Source organism: Callithrix jacchus, chromosome 6 (genome assembly GCF_049354715.1).
Source record: "Callithrix jacchus isolate 240 chromosome 6, calJac240_pri, whole genome shotgun sequence".
In the NCBI taxonomy this organism is placed as follows: Eukaryota; Metazoa; Chordata; class Mammalia; order Primates; family Cebidae; genus Callithrix; species Callithrix jacchus.
The window spans coordinates 98,309,615-98,329,486 of NC_133507.1; the positions used below are offsets into that span (position 1 = coordinate 98,309,615).

Below are 19,872 nucleotides of genomic sequence, written 5' to 3' on the forward strand. Positions count from 1 at the left end.
CAAACAGATGGAGAAACATTCCATGTTCATGGTTAGGAAGAATTAATATCGTGAAAATGGCTATACTGCCCAAAGTAATTTACAGAATCAACACTATCCCCATCAAGCTACCATTGACTTTCTTCACAGAACTGGAAAAAACCACCATGAACTTCATATGGAACCAAAAGAGAGCCCGCATAGCCAAGTCAATTCTAAGCAAAAAGAACACAGCGGGGGGCATCACACTACCGGATTTCAAACTATACTACAAGGCTACAGTAATCAAAACAGCATGGTACTGGTACCAAAACAGAGATATAGACCAATGGAACAAAACAGAGGCACCGGAGGCAACACAACATATCTACAACTATACAATCTTTGATAAACCTGACAAAAACAAGCAAGGGGGAAAGGATTCCCTGTTTAACAAATGGTGTTGGGAAAACTGGCTAGCCATGTGCAGAAAGCAGAAACTGGACCCCTTCCTGACACCTTACACTAAAATTAACTCCAGATGGATTCAAGACTTAAACATAAGACCTGGCACCATAAAAACACTAGAAGGAAATCTAGGCAAAACTATCCAGGACATAGGAGTAGGCAAGGACTTCATGAACAAAACACCAAAAGCATTGGCAACAAAAGCCAAAATAGACAAATGGGACCTAATCAAACTCCACAGCTTCTGCACGGCAAAAGAAACAGTCACTAGAGTGGATCGGCAACCAACAGAATGGGAAAAAATGTTTGCAGTTTACCCATCTGACAAAGGGCTGATATCCAGAATTTACAAAGAACTCAAACAGATTTACAGGAAAAAAACAAACAAGCCCATTCAAAAGTGGGCAAAGGATATGAACAGACACTTTACGAAAGAAGACATATATGAGGCCAACAATCATATAAAAAAATGCTCATCGTCACTGGTCATCAGAGAGATGCAAATCAAAACCACATTGAGATACCATCTCACGCCAGTTAGAATGGCGATCATTAAAAAATCTGGAGACAACAGATGCTGGAGAGGATGTGGAGAAAAAGGAACACTTTTACACTGTTGGTGGGAGTGTAAATTAGTTCAACCATTGTGGAAGACAGTGTGGTGATTCCTCAAGGCCTTAGAAATAGAAATTCCATTTGACCCAGCAATCCCATTACTGGATATATATCCAAAAGACTATAAATCATTCTACTATAAGGACACATGTACACGAATGTTCATTGCAGCACTGTTTACAATAGCAAAGACCTGGAATCAACCCAAATGCCCATTGATAATAGACTGGAGCGGGACAATGTGGCACATATACACCATGGAATATCATGCAGCGATCAGAAATGATGAGTTTGTGTCATTTGTAGGGACATGGATGAATCTGGAGAACGTCATCCTCAGCAAACTGACACAAGAACAGAAAATGAAACACCGCATATTCTCACTCATAGGCGGGTGATGAAAAATGAGAACACATGGACACAGAAAGGGGAGTACTAAACACTGGGGTCTATTGGGGGGAAAAGGGGAGGGCCAGTGGGAGGGGGAGGTGGGGAGGGATAGCCTGGGGAGAAATGCCAAATGTGGGTGAAGGGGAGAAGGAAAGAAAAGCACACTGCCATGTGTGTTCCTACGCAACTGTCTTACATGCTCTGCTCATGTACCCCAAAACCTAAAATCCAACAAAAAATTAAAAAAAAAAAAAAAAAAAAAAAACTATGGTAACACAAGGAAAGAGCACCCAGCAGAGTAAGGTAATTGGAGAGGGGTGGTGGTGAAGGAAGTCTGGCCTGAAGAAATGATACTTGAGCTGAGTGTTGAAAGCATAGCATTAACGCATGGTGGGAGGTTTTCCATGCAAAAGGAAAAGCCCATACAGAGTCTAGGCAGCATGAAGGAAAGTGTGGAATGTACACTCAGGGAATGTACATTTTTCAGTAAATCCAGGGAATGGTGGGGAGTTGGGTAAGATATAGGTAAATCCAGGTCACAGGGACCTTGGCTTGCTATGCTGATGGGTTTGGACTGGATTAAAGCTTTTGAGAGGCATGGAAAAACATTTAAAAGAGCCACTGATACATTTAGTTTTTCATTATCAGAGCATCACTATGGTGACCATTTGTAGGAAGAAATAGACAAAGCAGTGAGATAAGGTAGAGATGCTCTTGAGGCTGCTGCCAGCCATTTGGATGAAGAACTGTGACAGTCCAAGCCAACTGGAAGCAGATGTGGAAGCCAAAGAGTTATTGAAAGAACTGAGGAAAAAAGCGAGAGAGTGAAATAGAGACTATCTGCCAATGATCTGAGTAAGATGGCTGGGAGATTCTACTGAGAGGCCGTGGAGACTCTGAAGGAAAAATAACACTAGTCTTGGCTCTGCTGGTTTTGATTTTCCTCCAGGAGATCCAGGTAGAGATGCACACTGGGTGCCAGATGTGTGGATCTTCAGCATGGGGCCAACCTGTACTACTGCTAAGCCCAATTCTTTTCTGGACAATTTTTTCCCGAAACATAAACAGTTATAAGAGAAGAATGTGGGCTCTATGTCATTCCCCATTATTCCTAGTCCCATCATTTGTTTTTCTAGATCACCAAAATAAAACTCTGGAGTTGTATCAAATAAGTGGATAAAAAAAAAAAAATAGTTAACTGTAAAACAGTCTCAAGCAGGTCCTTCAGGAGATATTCCCAAGGAAAGTATTGCTATCATAGGAGGTAACAGCTCCATGCATGTTACTGCCCCTGAAGACCTTCCAGTGGGACAAGATATGGAGGTGGGAAACTGATATTGATGATCCTGACCCTGTAGAGGCTTAGACACATGTCACTTCATTTTTAACAAGTAAGTTTGAAAAGCAGGAAAAAAATTATAAATTTTAAAAATAGAAAAAATGGAATAAGGATATAAAAGAAGAAAATATGTTGTAGAGCTGTGCAATACGTGCTTTAAGATAAATATCATTATAAAAAAGTCAAAGTTCAGATATTAAAAAGGGTTTAAAGTAGAAAAGTTATAGTATGCTAAGGTTATTTTATTATTGAAGAAAGAAAACTATTTTTAACAAAGTAGGTGTAGCCTAAGTGTATAGTGTGTATGAAGTCTGCAATAGGGTACAGTAACGTCCAAGGCCTTCACATTCAATCACCATCCACTCATTGACTCAGAGCAACTTCTGCCCTACAAACTCCATTCACAGCAAGTGTTAAAACACATGCTCTGAATGAGGAGACCCCCCAAACAGGCTTTGTGTAAGCAACATGGCTGTTTATTCACCCAGGTGTGGGTGGGCTGAGTCCAAAAAGAGAGTCAGCGAAGGGCAGTGGGATAGGAGTTGGTTTTATAGGTTTGGCATGGGCATGGAAAGTTACAGAAGTTACAGTTTAGGGCAGTTCTTTGCAAGCTGGGAGGGGGCCGTTGGGTGTGGAGTCATGAGGTTGACCAAGGTTGGTTACAAAGTCCAATGGCCTTATCAATTGGGGTGGGAATAAGGAACGATAGAGAATGTCTCAAAGTTAAGTAGGCTCTGAAGGGGTTAATAATTTCTTTCTCTTTTCATGGTTTTCCAATTACTTCAGATTTTCCAGGAACTCATCTGGAGTGTCTGTGCAGGTCACAGAGTAACCTCACCATGGATATGGCATCCATGGTGCCATCAGTCAGCCTGAAAGATCTTACAGTGCCCTATACAGGTGTTACATTTTTTTATCTTTTATATCATATTTTTACTGATTATGTTACAACTGCCTGCAGTGTTGAATACAGTAACATGCTGTGCAGGTGTGTAGCCTAGGATCACTAGGTTATACCATATAGCCTAGGCGTGTAGTAGGCTACACCATCTAGGTTTCTGGAAAGGTACATTTCCAAAACATATCCCCATCATTAACTGACACGTGACAACATAAACAGTCTTCAAGAAAAGCAATTTTAATTCAAAGACAAGTCGTTTCAAAGTAAAAGAATGGGGAAAATACGGCTAGCTCATGCCTGTAATCCCAGCACTTTGGGAGGACGAGGTGGGGAGATTGCTGGAGGTCAAGAGTTCAAGACTAGCTTGGCCAACACGGTGAAACCCGATCTCCACTAAAAATGCAAAAATTAGCCAGGCATGGTGGTGCACACCTGTAATCCCAACAACTCAGGAGGCTGAGGCAAGAGAATCGCTTGAACCTGGGAGGCAGAAGTTGCAGTGAGCCAAGATCACACCAGTACACTCTAACCAGGGAAACAAAGAGAGACTCCATCTCAAAAAAAAAAAAAGAAAGAAAGAAAGAAAACAAAAAGAATGAAGAATATATATATAAATCATGCAAACTGTTACCATAAGGGTGTTGAAGTAGCTATGTTAATATCAGAAAAAAATAGAATTTAAAACAAGTAATATTGCTAGGGATAAATAGGAACATTTCATAATGATAAAAGCATCAAAACATCAGAAAGAGAAAACAATTATAAAGACATAGGGCATTGAATAACACATACATGCAACAAACGCTGACAGAACAGAAATGAGAAATGGGCAATTTAGTAATTGTAATCAGAAATTTCAAGTCCCTCTCTAAGTAACTGACAGAATGACTAGACATAAAATGAATAAGGATATATAAATCTTGCACAACTGTCAACCAACTTTACCCAACTAACATACAGAATGCTCCCACACAACAGCAGGGTACACAATCCTTTCACATCCACATGGAACATTTTCCAGGATAGAGCCTTTGCTGGGTCACAAAACTAGTCTCTATAAACTTAAAAGGATTGAAGTCATCTGAAATATGTCCTCCAACCGTGATGGCACTAAATTGAAAATTAACAGAAAAAAATTTAGTAAACCCTCAATCATTTGAAAAGCATACTTCTAAATAACCATAGGGGCTGGGAGTGGTGGCTCACACCTGTAATCACAGCACTTTTGGAAGCTGAGGTGGGTAGATCACCTGAGATCAGGAGTTTGAGACCAGCCTGGCCAAAATGGCAAAATCCCGTATCTACTAAAAATACAAAAATTAGCTGGCAGGATGGCATGCGCCTATGGTCCACGCTACTCAGGACGCTGAGGGAGGCAGGAGAATTGCTTGAATCTGGGAGACAGAGGTTTCAGTGAGCTGAGATCACATCACTTAACTCCAGCCCGGGTGATAGAGTGAGACTCCATCTGTGAAACCCCATCTCCATTAAAAATATAAAAATTTGCTGGGCCTGGTGGTGGGTGCCTGTAATCCCAGATACTTGGGAAGCTGAGGAAGGAGAATCACTTGAACCTGGGTTGCAGTGAGCTGAGATCACACCATTGCACTCCTGCCTGGGCAACAAGAGCAAAACTCGATCTAAAAAAAATAATAAAAATAATAATTAATAAATTATTAAATAACCATGGGTCAAGGAAAACATCATAAGATTAATTAGAAAATATTTCAAACTGAATGAAAACAAAACCACTGAAATGTATGAGGGTAGCTAATGCAAGGCCTAGAAGAAAGTTTATAGTTTAAATGCTTAACTTAAAAGAAAGAAAGATCTATAATCCATAATTTAAGCTTTCACTTCAAAAACGGAGAAAGAGAAGGGCAAATTAAACCCAAAGTAAATGGAAGGAAATAATAGAGATCAGAATACAAATCGATAAAATAAAAACAATAGGGAAAAAAGTCAAAAGCCAATTATTTGAAAAGAGAAATAAAATTGATAAAATTTTTGCAAGACTAACACAGAAAAAAAGAAGACATAAATTACCAAAATCAGGAATGAGAAGAGAATGTAACTACTGACCCTAAAGAAAGGATTTTAAGGGACTATTACGAACAGCTTTATGCTAGCAAATTACACAACACAGATTAAATGTATAAATTCCTAGAAAGACAAAAATTACCAAAACTGACTCAATCAGAAATTTAAAATCTGAAGAGAATGACAGACAACAAATAAGAAATTGCATTAGTAATTTTAAATCTTCCCACAAAAAAAAAAAAGTCTAGGCCCAGATGACTTTACTGGTAAATTGTATCCAATATTTAAGAAATAAATCTTGCCAATCCTATACAAACGCTGCAGAAAATAGGTGTATTTGTTGATCATGGCTGCCACAACAAAGAACCACACTATGTGGCTTAAACTACAGAAATTTATTGTCTCACAGTTCTAGAGGCTGCACATCCAAAAGCAAGGTATTGGTAGGTTGGTTCCTTCCAAGGACTTGGGCGGGGTGGGGGGGGCGTCTGTTCCAGGTCTCTTTCATTGGCTTGCAGAGTCATCTTCTGCCCATCTTCACATTGTCTCCCCTCTACTTGTGTCTGTGTCCAAATTTCCCCTTCTTATAAGAACACCAGTTTTATTGGATTATGACCCATCCTAAAGACCTCATTTTAACTTGATTATCTCTATAAAAAACCTTATCTCCAAATAAGATCACATTCTGAGGTACTGGCACTTAGCATTTTAACATATAAGTTTAGGGAGGAGGGCACAATTCAATCCATACCAATAAGTGAGGAGGAAATATTTCCCAACTCATTTGATGAGTTGTTACCCAGATAACAACACAAAACAAAGACATCAGAAGTAGGAAAAACTATAGACTAAAATCTCTCATAAAAATAGATGCAAAAACCATTAAAAAATAATACTAGCAAACTGAATACATAAACACGTATTTTTAAATACACACCATGACAAAGTGGGAATTACCTCAGGAAAGTAAGGTTAGTTTCAATCTGACAAAAAATTAATGTTACATATCATATTAATAGAATAAAAAGATCATCTCAATAGATACAGGAAAATCATTTAACAAAATCCATGATAAAATAAAAAGAACTTTCCATAAAGTAGAAAAAGCAGAACTTCTTCAACTTTATAAAGAGCTTTTCTCAAGAAACCTATACCTATGTAATATTTGATGGTAAAAGACTAAAATCTTACCCCAGGAGATCAGAAATAAGACACGCATGTCCATTCTTACCACTTCTATTGAAAACTTGATTGAAAGTTATAGCCAGGAATAGGCCAGGAAAAAATAATAAAAGGCATCCAGACTGGGACTAAAGAAATAAAATTGTCCTTAATCACAGAAAATGTGTGTAGACTATCTGATGGAATCTATTTTAAAAAACATGCTAGAACTAATGACTAAGTTTATGAAGGTTGCAGGATATAAAACCAATATAAAAAAATCAATTGTATTTTTATATGCTAGCAATGAACAATCTAAAATGATACTAAGAAAAAATTGCACTCACAATACAATAAAAATTAATAAGACATGGGAAAATACTAACAAAAGAAGTGTAAGACTCATACACTGAGAACTTCCAATGTTTTGTGAAGATCTAAATAAAAGGAGAAACATGTTATGTTCCTGGGTTGGAAAACACAGTAGTATTGAGATGGCAGTTCTACCCAAATTTATCTACAAATTCAAATGCAATCCCTACCAAAACCCCAGTAAGGATTTTGTAGAAATTAGCAAGTTGATTCTAAAATATGTATTAAAATGCAAAGGATCTAGACTAGACAATATAAATTTGGGGGGGCGGGGGAGGGGAACCACAGTTTACATTACTTTATTTCAAAATTCACTGTAAAACTAGAGTAATCAATTCAGGGTGGTACTGGCCATGAGGACAGACATGCTGGTCAATGGAATAGAATAGAGAGTACAAAAATAAACCTTCACATTTATGAGCAAGTGATTTTCGACAATGGTGCCAAAGTAATCCCTATAGAAAAGATAGTTCTGTTCAGATAATGTTTATTGATATGGTTTGGCTGTGTCCCCACCCAAATTTCATCTTGAATTTTATTTCTCAAAAACTCCTTGAGTCATAGGAGGAACCTGGTGGTAGGAGGTAATTTAAACATGGGGGCAGTTACCCTCATGCTGTTGTTCTCATGATAGTGAGTGAGTTCTCATGAGATCTGATGGTTTTATAAGGTCCTCTTCCCACTTCTGCTTGGCACTTCTCCTTGCTCCTGCCTTGTGAAAAAGGATATGTTTATTTCCCCTTCCACCACAACTGTAAGTTTTCTGAGGCCTCCACAGCCATGCTGAACTGTGAATCAATTAAACCTCTTTTCATTATAAATTACATAATCTTGGATACATCTTTAATAGCAGCATGAGAGTGAACTAAAAAATTATTTTTTGCATTTTTGATTTGTATTTTTATTTAATAAATATATTTCAATAGCTTTTAAAGGACAAGTGGTTGCATGGAATAAATTGTATAGTGGTGAAGTCTGAGATTTTAGTGTACCTGTCACCTGAGCAGCGTACATTGTATCCAATACGTAGCTTTTTATTATTTGCCCTCCCTCCTACCCTCTCTATTCTAAGTCTTCATAGTCCATTATATCATGTATATCTTTGCACACCCATGGCTTAGCTCCCACTTATAAGTGAGAATATACAACATTTTGCTTTCTATTCCTGAGTTACTTCACTTAGAATTATGGCTCCAGCTTCATCAAAGTTGCTTGCAGAAGACATTATTTTATTCTTGTTTATGGTTGAGTAGTATTCATGGTGTATAAATACCATATTTTCCTTATCCACTTATTGGTCAATGGGCACTTATGTTAGTTCCATATCTTTGCAGTTGTGAATTGTACTGTAATGAATATATGCATGCAGGTGTCTTTTTTTAATAACGACTTATTTCCTTTTTTATATCGACACTCAGAAGTGGGATTGTTGGATCAAATGGTAGCTCTACTTTTGGTTTTTAAATAAATCTCCATACTGTTTTCTACAGAGGTTGTACTAATTTACATCCCCACCAGCAGATATTCACAAAAATTAATTTAAATGAACCATAAGCTTCAATATAAGAACTAAAACTATAAAACTTCTTTAAAAGATAGAAGAAAAAACTTTGTGGCCTTGGATTAGGCAAAAAAGATTTTTAGATTTGACATTAAAAATATGATTCAGAAAAGAAATTATGGTAAATTATACTTCAACAAAATTTAAAACTTCTGTTCCTCAAAAGACAGCATTAAGAAAATAAAAAGATAAACCCTACACTTGGAGAAAATATTTGCAAATAATTTATTTGATCAAGGATTTATATACACATAGTGCAAAGAATTTATATAGCTCAATAGTTAGAAACTAATTAAAAAAGTGTAAAGGATTTTAGTAGACACATCACCTAAGAAAATATATGAATAGGGAGATCCAAAATGGCCAAATAGGAACAGCTCTAGAGTGCAGTTCCCACCGAGAAGAATGCAGAGGGTGAGTGATCACCACATTTCCAAACGAGTTTTTACTGCCCACAGACCAGGAGATTCCCGGACTGAAAAGTGCCACAAGTTTCCAGCATGGCTGTTTCAGCCGGCGCTGCAGGTCACCCTACAAAAACTCGCACAAATTCTGGTGGCTGTTTCAACAGTTGCCCGGAATGCCTGGGATACAGAGCTGCCCATTCAACTGAAAAAAAAAAGGGCTAAAATAGGGAGCTAGGTGATCTGGCTTAGTGGGACCCACCCCCTAAAAAAACCAGCCTGAAACACTCTGGATTGAGAGTTTTGCAACAAGTACAGCTGTTTTGCAACAAGTACCCGGGACAGTCCAGCTCAGTGGGGGGAAGGGCATCAGCCATTACTGAGGCAGTCCACCACTACCGAGGCAGTCTGTCATTACCGAGGCAACCTGCCTTTACTGAGGCAGTCCACCATTACCGAGGCAGTTCTAACAGGAAGTTTACACAGCAGCAGAGCAGAGCCCACAACAGTTTAGTAATGCCTCTGCTGGCAGACTGTGGCTGGACTACCACCTTGCTGGGCAGGGCATCTCTGAAAAAAGTCAGCAGCATGTCAGAAACTTACAAATAAAGCCTCACCTTCCCAGGACAGAGCACCTGGGGAAAAAGGCGTTTATGAGTTCCACTGCAGCAGGCTTAAACATATCTGCACAGAAGCTCTAAATGCAACAACAGAGTTCCCAGCTCAGCACTTGAGCTTCTATAAGAGACCGATTATCTCTGCAAGCAGCTCCTTGCAGAGCTGTATATCCAAAGAGACACTCGTAAAGGAGAGCTCAGGCTGACATCTGGTGGGTACCCTTCTAGGACAAAGATAACGGAAGAAGAAACTGGCAGCAACCCTTACTGTTGTGCAGCCCCGGAGTGGACCTCCAGCAGGCCTATAGCAGACAGGCCTGAGTATTAGCAGGAAAACTAAAAAACAGAAAGAAGTAACTTCAGCATCAACAAAAAGGATATCCACTCAGAGACCCCATCCAAAACTCACCAACTACAAAGACCACAGGTAGATAAATCCACAAAGATGGGAAAAAAACAGTGCAAAAAGGATGAAAACACCAAAAACCAGAATGCCTCTCTTCCTCCAAGGGATCACAACTCCTCACCAGGAAGGGAATAAAGCTGGATAGAGAATGAGTCTGATGAATTGACAGAAACAGGCTTCAGAAGGTGGGTAATAACAAACTTATCTGAACTAAAAGAACATGTTCTAACCCAATGCAAAGAAACTAAGAACCTTGAAAAAAGGTTAGACGAAATGCTAATGAGAATAAACAGCTTAGAGAAGAATATAAACGACCTGATGGAGCTGTAAAACACGAGAACTTGGCAAAGCATACACAAGTTTCAATAGCCGAATCTACCAAGCAATGAGAACACATGGACACAGGGAGAGGAGCATCACACACTGGGGTCTGTTGCAGGGGACTAGGGGAGGAACAGTGGAGGTAGGGAGGTTGGGGAGGGATAACATGGGGAGAAATGTCAGATATAGGTGACAGGGGGATGGAGTCAGCAAACCACATTGCCATGTATGTACCTATGCAACAATTCTATATGATCTGCACATGTACCCCAGAATCTAAAGTACAATAAAAATATATATATATATTTAAAACAAATAAAATATATGAATGACCAATAAACACATGAAAAATGTTCAAAGTAATTAATCATTAGGGAAATGCAACTAAAACCACAATAACATACACTCAGTCCATTAACATGAAAATGCCTATCATTAAGAGATTGACAATACCAAGTATTAATAAGTATACGCTGGTAAGATTTTAAAATGGCATAGTCACTTTGGAAAATAGTTTGGAAGTGTGTTAAAAAGTTAAACCTATACTTAAGGAACGATCCATCAGTTTCACTCCTAAGTATCTTTGAAGAGAAATGAAAGTTTATGTGTACCAAAAAACTTACACAGGAGTGTTTGAAGCCACATTATTCATAATAAGCACAAACTGAAAATAATTCAAATGTCCATTAACTGGTGGATAAAGTAAACGTAGTAGATCTGTACAATGGAATGCTGCTCAGCAAAAGAAACAAACTACTGATATGTCCATATGAATAAGCATCAAACACATTACGCTAAATGAAAAAAGCCAGACACAGAAAGCTATATACTACACAGTTCCATTTATATAAAATTTCTAGAAAAAGCAAATCCATAGAAATAAAAAGCAGATCAGTGGTTACCTGAGGCCGAAGGTGAGCATAAGAAAGAACTGCAAATGGATACAAGAGCATTTTATGAGTTAAAGAAAATGTCGCAAAACTAGATGGTATTGATGGCTGTTGTATCACTTCCTACATTTACAAAAATAATTAAACTGCATTATCTTGGGTGAATTTTGTGCATGTAAACTGTATCTCCACAAAGCTACTAAAATTAATTAAAAATGAAAAAGTACTAAAAGAGAAATAGAAAAATTAATATGTGTTTATTAAATGCTGCAGAAGCAAATGATGTGGGAATGAACAAAAGAAGATAAAAATAACATTTCAAAGAAATACCTGACAATTACTAAAGCTTGGAAGGGCAAGGTAAAAGAGAGGAAGGAGTAAAAAAATCATGAGTTTTCACATCAGAAGTCAGTAGACTGAGCTGCTCTAAGGAAGGTATAAAATATTACTAACAAGTTTGGTGGAGTTTAAGGTATCTGACAGGCACCTGGAAATGCAATCCTGGAGCTCAAACAGATGTCAGTTTGAAGGAGATACATTTGGGAATCATTCACAGAGTTGAAATTATGGGAGTGATGGAGAGCATTATGACAGTGAGTGTTAAAAGCAAGCAAGACAGGACAGAATATTCTAAGAAACACACACCTACAGAGCCTGAGGAGCAGAGTTAGAACAGACATAAATGTGGAACTACAAAAAATAAAGTCTACAATGCCTTCATAAGACACACATTTTGTTTTTTGTTTTTTTAAGTTTCATTTCCCTTTTAATTGTCATAAACGACGGTATTTCAATGTTTTTTAATGGCTGAGTAGTATTCCATTGTATATATATAGCACATTCTGTTTATCCATTCATCTGTTGATAGACACTTAGACTGATTGCATATATTGGCTATTGTGAATAGTGTTGCTATGTTCCTATGTAAACATAGGAAAGCAGATATCTGTTTAACATATTGATTTCCTCTGGTTATTTACCCAGTAGTGGAATTGTTAGATCATACTATGTTAAAACATAGTACTGTTTTTATTTTTTTAGGAACCTCCATAATTTTTTTCATAATGGCTATATTGATTCATATTCCTACCCATACTACGTAAGGAATCCCTTTTCCACATCCTTTTCATTGCTTGTTATCTTTTGTCTTTTTGATAAAAGTCCTTCTAGCTGGAGATGATAGCTCATTGTGGTTTTGATTTGCATTCTCTGATGATTACTTGATCTTAGCCAAAAGGCCAAGAAGTGATCTGATGATTAGTGATGTTGAGCATTTTTTTCATCTATGTGTTGGCCCTTCATATATCTTCTTTTGCCAAATGTCTATCAGATCATTTGCCAATTTTAAAAATCAGGTTATCTGTTTTTCTATTGAGTTGCTTCAGTGCCTATGCATTTTGGACATTAATCTCTTATGAAATGTATAGTTTGGCTGGGCGCAGTGGTTCATGCATGTAATCCTAGCACTTGGAGAGGCCGAGGCAAGGGGATCACCTGAAGTCAGGAGTTTGAGACCAGCCTGGCCAACATGGTGAAACCCTGTCTCTACTAAAAATCCAAAAATTAGCTTGGTGTGGTGGCACCCGCCTGTAATCCCAGCTACTGGAGAGGCTGAGGCAGAAGAATCACTTGAACCAGAGAGGTGGACGTTGCAGTGAGCTGAGATCAAGCCACTGCACTCCAGCCTGGGGGCAAGAATGAAACTCCATCTCAAAAAAAAAAAACACTGAAATATATAGTTTGCAAATATGTACTCCTGTGAGTTGTCTCTTAACTCCATCGTTTCCTTTGCTGTGCAAAAGCTCTTAAGTTTGACGTAATCCTATTTGTCCAGTTTTTGCTTTTGTTGTCTGTGCTTTTGTGGAAAATTATCGCCCAGATCAATGTCACAGAGCTTTCACCCTATGTTTTCTTCTAACAATGTCAGAGTTTTGGGGGCTTACATTTAAGCTATCCAGTTTTCCCAACATCATTTATTAAAAAGATTGTCTTTCCCCCATTGTGGGTTGTTGGCACCTTTATCAAAAATCAGTTTGCTGGCTGGGCATGGTGGCGCATGCCTATAATCTCAGCAGTTTGGGAGGCTAAGGCATGCAGATCACTTGAGCTCAGGAGTTCGAGATCAGGCTGGCCAACATTGTGAAACCTCATCTCTACTAAAAATACAAAAATTATCTGGGTGTGGTGGTGCATACCTGCAATCCCAGCAACTCAAGAAACATGAGAATCAACTAAACCTGGGAGGGAGAGGCTTGGGTGACAGAGCGAGACTTTGTCCCCCACCCCACCGCCAAAAAAAAGAAAGACATTAATTCTAATCCATGAACTTGGAATGCTTTTCCACTTGTTTGTGGCACCTATGATTTATTTCAGCCATGTTTTGTAGTTCTCCTTGTAGAGAACTTCCACTTCCTTGGTTAGATGTATTCCTAGGTAAATTTTTTGTATGTAGCTATGGTAAATGGAGGACAGGCATGGTGGCTCATGCCTGTAATCCCTGCACTTTGGGAAGCCAAGGCAGGTGGATCACCTGAGGTCAGGAGTTTGAGACCAGCTTGGCCAAAATGATGAAACCCCATCTCTAACAAAAATACGAAAAGTTAGCTGGGCATGGTGGTGGGTGCCTGTAATCCCAGCTATTCAGGAGGCTAAGGCAGGAGAATCACTTGAACCCAGGAGGTGGAGGTTGCGGTGAGCTGAGATCATGCCACTGCATTCCAGCCTGGGCAACAAGAGCAAAACTCCAATTAAATAAAAATAAAAATAAAATAAATTTATAAGAAAACAGAAGAGTATAGGAGAATGATGTAAGAGTTTGAAAATGAAGAGAAGGGCATAAAGAAGCAAGTAGAAGGAAAAGGAAAAACAAAGACAAAAAGAGATACAGGTAAAAAATTAAAAGGCAGAGATGGAGAATTTTATATGGGGCTTAGTTGACATTTCCTGGGTGCTATCCCATCACGGGAGGATTCTCTGGCTCACATTCCTGTCTTCACCCTATGCCCATGCCAACCCTGCTCTTCTTTTTTGCAACATTAGCACTCTTCCTATATCTGTGCACCTCAAGACCAAGCATCCATAGCATCTTCCTGTGGGTGGTACAGGAGAGGGAGGAAGTCTTCCTGGGATGGAGACAAGAAGGCCTGGCTAAGGACTGCTCAGATTTTAAAGAGATGAAAGTTTTCAATGCAGTCATCAAAAACTCAGTTACTTAATGCAATGCATACTTCTGAACCAGGTTTTTTTGCTATGAGACATTATATGGGAGAGCTGAAGAAATCTGAATTTGGATGGGAATCAATTTTCAGTGTTAATTTCCCAATTTTAGTGGTTGTATCCTCATGATGTAAGAGAATGCCCCTCTTTGCGGAAAATATTAAAGTATTTGGAGTGATGGAGAATCATGTGGACAATTTCATCTCAAGTGGTCCAGGGGGTAAATGTTCTTTGTGCTACACTCACAACTTTTATATAAATTTAAAATTGTTTCAAAAATTTTTAGAAGCTGTATATTAAGGGGTAGGGTGGTTTCATATTTGTTTTTGGTTTATGGGTTAGTAGGATCAAATAGAACAAAATGGGAAACAGAGGCAGGTATCGTGTTTTCTAGCCCTGATTCTGGTAGAAATCCAGGTTACATAAGACTTCAAGTCACCCTGTTTGCCTTGTGAAATGTAAACAAAATCATTACACTTACACACTGTAATAATGCGCTTTCCTCATCCCAGCTAACAGCAGGACTCCAGTCATCAGACCAAATAAGCCCAGTCAATGGCACTGGGAAGGCCTGCTCCTACAAAGAAGAGGTAATTTAAGTAATTAGCCAGTCTTTATGGCCCTGATCATCTTCCAGGCTCAGCAGGGTGGGAGGGAGCACATGGCTGTAGTGCAATAAAAGCAATTCTTCATTTTTACACTCTCTTCTCCTAACTCAAACTTTCAGAACATGCCCAGAGAGGACACTTTTCCTCAGAGTCTCTTGGTGTTCCAGATGGGACAAGGCTGATGGCTTAGCCAAACCAGCACATGCTGAGAAGGTTTTGTTTCATTTTGAGTTTTGATTGTTTGTTTCAAAATAAAACCAGCTTTATTGTTTGTCCAGATTGTAAAAGTAATACATGCTTGTTATTAAAACAAATGAAGACAAAAACAAATAAGGGTAGCTAGAAAGTAGAAAGTTAAAACTATTCATGATCTTCCCAACTAGAGAGAGTTATGGGTCCTATTTTAGTGTATTATCCCTCAAGTTTATATAATTATAAATAAAAATATGTAAGATTTGAATGTATCCCCCAAATTTCATGTATTGGAAACTTAATTCCCAAATGCATATGTTGATTGGAGGTGGGGCCCTTGGGAGGTAATTAGCATTAGATAAGGTTATCAGGTGGGCCCCATGATGGGACTGGTGGCTTTATTAGAAGAGAGAGTTGACCTGATGTGCACATTTTTTCATGTCATATGATGTCCTCTGCCAAGTTAAGACACAGCACGGAGGCCTCACCAGATGCCAATATCATGCTCTTAGATTTCTCAGCCTCTAGAACCATGAGATGAAAAACTTACTTTTCTTTATAAGTTACCCAGTCTGAGGTATTTTGTTATAGCAATAGAAAATGGACTAAGACAATATGATTATATTAAGCAAGCTATATTATAACCATTATAATTCTTAATTTCTCTTTCTCTATCATGAGCATCTTCACATTAATAAATATATGACATCATATCATAAAAAAGCCTTTGCTCAGCTCAGACAGCCCAGTAGAAAAACGGACAAAAGACTTAAGCAGGCCAGGTCTGTTGGCCCACTCCTGTAGTCCCAGCATTTTGGGAAGCTGAGCTGGGTGGATCACTTGAGCCCAGGAGTTCAAGACCAGTCTGGGTAACATGGAAAAACCCTGTGCCTACAAAAAATACAAAAATTAGCCAGGTGTGGTGGTGCACGCCTGTAGTCCCAGCTACCCAGGAGACTGAGGTGGGAGCATCACATGAGCCCAGGAGGTTGAAGTTGCAGTGAGCCATGATTGCACCACTGCACTCCAGCCTGGGCAACAGGGCTAGACCCTCTCCAAAAAAAAAAAAAAGAGTTAAACTGTCTTTTGGAGGAAATGCTCAATACACATTAAAAGAAAGTTCAGCTTCATTAGTCATGAGAGAAATTCAAATTAAAACCACAATGTAATACCACTAAATAGCTGAAATGAAAGAGACTGGTGAAAGCATATGTTGGCAAGGCTGTGAAGCAATTGGAACTCTCACACTCTTCTGGTGGGCAGGTAAACTGGGGCCACCACTTTGGAAAGCTGTTTGACAGTATCTAGTAAAGCTAAACATATGTGCAGATGATCCTTGACTTATGATGATTCAACTTACGACTTTTGAACTTTACGATAGTGCAAAAGTTATACACATACAGTAGAAGGCATATTTTGTTTTGTTTTGTTTTGTTTTGTTTTAAGATGGAGTCTTGCTCTGTCACCCAGGCTGGAGTGCAATGGCATGATCTCAGCTCACTGCAACCTCCATCTACTGGGTTCAAGTGATCCTCCTGCCTCAGCCTCCCAAGTAGCCTGGCTAATTTTCAGATTTTTAGTAGAGATGGGGTTTCTCCAGGTTGGCCAGGCTGTTCTTGAACTTCTGACCTCAAGTGATCTGCCCACCTGGACCTCCAAAACTGCTGGGATTATAGGTGTGATCTGGACCCAGCCAGAGCCATACTTTGAATTTTGATATTTTCCTGGGCTAGCGATATACATGACAGTGCTCATGAGACATGATGCTGGGCAGTGCAGTGAGCAACAGCTCCCAGTCAGTCATGCAGTCATGAGGACAAACTGATACTATGTGGCATAGTGTATTGCCAATGATTTTGCCATGCTGTAGGCTGATGTAAGGCTTTCTGAGCACATTTAAGGTAGGCTAGGCTAGGCTTTGGTGTTCTGTAGGTTAGGTATATTAAAAGCATTTTAAATGTAATAATGTTTTCAACTTACAATGGGTTTATTGGGACATAATTCCATTGTAAGTCAAGGAACATTTCTTTTTTTTTTTTTTTTTTTTTTTTTTTGAGACGGAGTTTCCCTCTTGTTACCCAGGCTGGAGTGCAATGGCGCAATCTCGGCTCACCGCAAACTCCGCCTCCTGGATTCAGGCAATTCTCCTGCCTCAGCCTCCTGAGTAGCTGGGATTACAGGCACACGCCACCATGCCTAGCTAATTTTTTGTATTTTAAGTAGAGACGGGGTTTCACCATGTTGACCAAGATGGTCTTGATCTCTTGACCTCATGATCCACCCTCCTCGGCCTCCCAAAGTGCTGGGATTACAGGCTTGAGCCACTGCTCCTGGCCCAAGGAACATTGCTATATGTATAGTTCAACAATTCTATTGCTAGATATATAACCAACAGAAGTGCATATACATATTCACTAAATGACAGGTACAAGAATGTCCAGTCTCACTAATCATAATGTCCCCAAACTTGAAACAACCAAATGTCCATCTACAGTAGAATAGATAAATACATTGTGGAGGATGAATGGATTACAACTGTGCATAACAACATGAATGACTCATATTCATAGTGTTGGCACAAGTTTGTGAAAGTTACACACTGTAAAATTTCATTCACCTGAACATCAAGAGTGAGCAAACTAACCTATGGTGAAGGAAGTCAAGAGAGATGCTACTCTTCGCTGCCGTTAGGGAACCGGCAAGTGGGTACATGAACACTTCTTGGATAAGGTGTTCAGATGACACTTCTCATTCTTGTTCTGCAGGCTTGATACATGGATTTATTCACCAAGTGAAAATTTATCAAGCTGTACACTTAGGATCTGTGTAGTTTTTCTGTATATCATATGCTGTTAAATATATCACATGTATGAGTACTATTAAAACCTGGAATCTAGAGGGTTACATTTAAATATTTTTCTCACAATCAAACTGTAGAAATTTCCTAAACTGTAGGTCAAAAAAAAAAATCCAAACTGTATACAATATTCATGGCATTTTAATTTTTAACCCTCTTCAACTATTTCGACCTACATATACCTGCCTCCTCTCAATATGCTGTCCTATGTTAGATAGTAAAGAACATCCACAAACATCTATGGGTGCATAGAGTCACCTGAAGGGCAAGAACAGTGGTTATTACCAGGAGGCATGACAGAATCACCTGAAGCTCTTGTACATCCACATAAGCACAAGCTGGGTTGTTCTTAACTGCATGTTGTTCATGTTAAGGATTGCCACCCGGACTCCATCTCAGAGCTGAGACACTCATCTTCATTTTCGCAGCTGCTGGGTGAATTGCTTGCTGAGAACTCACAGCCAGTTCCTTCCCAGAAATTGTTCTCTGCAAAAGAAAGCTTCTGGCTCAAGATTTTGCTTCTCACACAAGGCAGCCCACATCCAGTCCATACAGCAATAGAAAGTCTGGCCTCTCTGCCTGAATAGGCAATCCCAGCTCCTGGGTGCTCCATGACTTTGCTGAAGCTTCTGTTGCAACAACATCACAATTCAAATTTACCCTGTATCCAATCCTTCTTCCTTTACTTCTATTTCCTCAGGTTTGTATTTGAGACTACTCCCAATAACCATCCTGCATGCAAATCTCTATTTCATAGTTTGTTTCCTGGGGAACCTGACCTCAGCCATTCACTTAGGAGACACATTCAAAATACATGTCATATAATTGAAGTTTATGTTGTTCAGGATAGGCTTTATGAAAAAAGGGATATTTAAGCTTACCAAAAAATTATGATTTTGGAGAAAGCAATGTAAAGCTTACCAGATGAGGAACCCCAGGATGCATATGATGAGAAGCTGAGATGAGCAAAGTAAGTGGAGGTACCACTGTGAAGGCTGCCTAATCAGAAGAGGAGATGGCTTTATTGGGAAATAGAGACCCAGGTTATAAACCAATCAAAGAGCTGTTGGAGCGGAAAAAAAAGTCTTAGCAGGAAATGTGTTTTTCTATGACAGGAACACTCTGTTGATTTTTCAACAAATGATTGGCAAAGGTAAAGCTGTTTTCAGTAAATCTAGCATCAATATACAAGCCTGACTGCAGGGGACACTGGCAATCTGAAGATCCGAATCACAGATGGGGCCACAATCCCGGGGAAAGGTGTGACTCACCTTGGAAATATCTCACAGGATAGACAGTAGAACTAACACCCCATATTTGAAGGGCCTCCACAAGAGTCAGCCTTGCTCAGTGGGGCAACACCAAGCTCTTAGGAAAGCAAAATAGTGAAATGCAGGGAAATGCGTTAAACCAGAAAGCTATCCACCCACAGGACTTCTCTTTGGCAGACGTTAGTTCACATCTCTGGAGATTTTAATCAAAAGATGATGTAGTTTCTTGTCAAAGATAAGAGGACCCTAGCAATGAATGGAAGGCAGAAGTAGAGTTCCTTTCAT

At 39.1% G+C, this 19,872-nt stretch overlaps 1 long non-coding RNA gene across 1 annotated transcript in view; it reads right to left on the reverse strand.

Annotated features, from left to right (window-relative positions):
• Nucleotides 1-19,429, reverse strand: part of LOC144576676 (uncharacterized) — a 46,066-nt gene extending 26,637 nt beyond the window's left edge. Inside the window, exons 1-3 of the long non-coding RNA XR_013518975.1 lie at nt 19,238-19,429; nt 18,623-18,802; nt 15,141-15,236 (exon numbers count right to left, since the gene is read on the reverse strand). This is a non-coding gene — a long non-coding RNA (uncharacterized LOC144576676). The remainder of the gene's footprint in view (nt 1-15,140; nt 15,237-18,622; nt 18,803-19,237) is intronic.
• Between the last annotated feature and the right edge of the window lie 443 nt (nt 19,430-19,872).